This window comes from Benincasa hispida, unplaced genomic scaffold (genome assembly GCF_009727055.1).
Source record: "Benincasa hispida cultivar B227 unplaced genomic scaffold, ASM972705v1 Contig725, whole genome shotgun sequence".
Lineage (NCBI taxonomy): Eukaryota > Viridiplantae > Streptophyta > Magnoliopsida > Cucurbitales > Cucurbitaceae > Benincasa > Benincasa hispida.
The window spans coordinates 36,289-37,800 of NW_024065069.1; positions in this window are offsets into that span (position 1 = coordinate 36,289).

The window sequence follows — 1,512 nt, forward strand, 5'->3', positions numbered from 1 at the left end:
TGTTCCAAATATGGATTTGTCTATCCCACTTTATTGTGATAATAGCGGGCCTGTGGTAAATCCGAAGGAACCTCGAAGTCATCGTCGGGTAAGCACATCGAACGGAAATCGAAGATATCTATTAATCTTTAATAATAATGACAAATCTTTCCATTTACAAAGATTGGCATATCTATGTATATTTTATTTTATGAGGTCATGTATGCCATCAACTATTTTGCTTTAAATCTTCCTGACAAAAGTTGTAACAACGCATTATTATTTATTTTTATTTTTATTTTCGAGTTCTAAAATATTGGTGTCATAATTCAGAATTTTGACCTTATAATCTAAAGGTAAAATATTTCAGTCGTTGAGCTCTATTCAATTGGGTAACACTAAAAGATTGTGACTATATTTTCCACGCTCTCCTTCAATTTATATCTTTTCCACTCCCATTAGCCCACTACGATCAAATATGTAATATTAAAGATTGAAATGATTAATGTTAAAGTTATAATTTAATTAAAAAGTTAAAAAGAGAATTAAAAAGATAAACACATGGAATGTGTGTTTGTGTTTGAGGTGAAAACTATCCTAAAACTGTAATAACTACTTCTTACTACAGTAAATAATATTTTGTATTCTCTAATTAGCTAGAGTCAATACTATTTTAAAATCCTCATTTACTATAGTATTTACTATTTGCTATCCTTTTTACTATTCTACATTCATTATTTTTTTTTTATTTTCTTTACTATAGTGTCTGCTATTTTTTTCTCCAACTAAAATAGTTTACCCGTCAAAGACATATTATTATAATTTAAACTAAAATAATATAGGTCCTAAACACAAATTATTATAACCCCAACTATAATAACTAATCTCTCAACCCACAAATGCCTATATATGTTAGAAAAATGGAAAAGAGAGTAAAAAGATTAAAAAAAAGAAAAGAAATTGACACGACTGACTGAATATTGAATTTGTTTAAAGGGCAAAATCGTCAAAAAAGTGAGCCGTCGGATTGGAAGTTCGTCAAACTCGGATATCTTTCATGTCCTCATCTCACAGATATTTCCTTTTCACTACGCAATTTGTCAAGTCCGCCAACCCACTCACGTGACCGTGTTAACGTGGACAAGTCTCCCTTCACTTTCTCCCACATTATTATAAATAATAATTTATACAATCTTCCATACCCACTCATTTTGAACTTTTTTCTTTCTTTCTTTCTTTTTTTTCCTTCTTTGTTGAATCAGTCCCTTACCACAATTGTAACTCTTTCAGCGCACCAAGTGGTAAAGCTAGTTTCTCTCTCCCAGCCACCCAAACTAATGTGTGTAAACTTTTTAAATATTTATCCTCACTTAATAATACTACATATTAAGTAAACATGATGGATTCATATGCCAATTTAAATTTCCGTGGGAGTTTATTCAAGACAAGACTTAGGTCTAAACTTTTTTTTTTTGGAATCTATCCATTCGATTAGTCTCAAGTCTTGGATCGATCTAGTCGAACTTGTTCAAT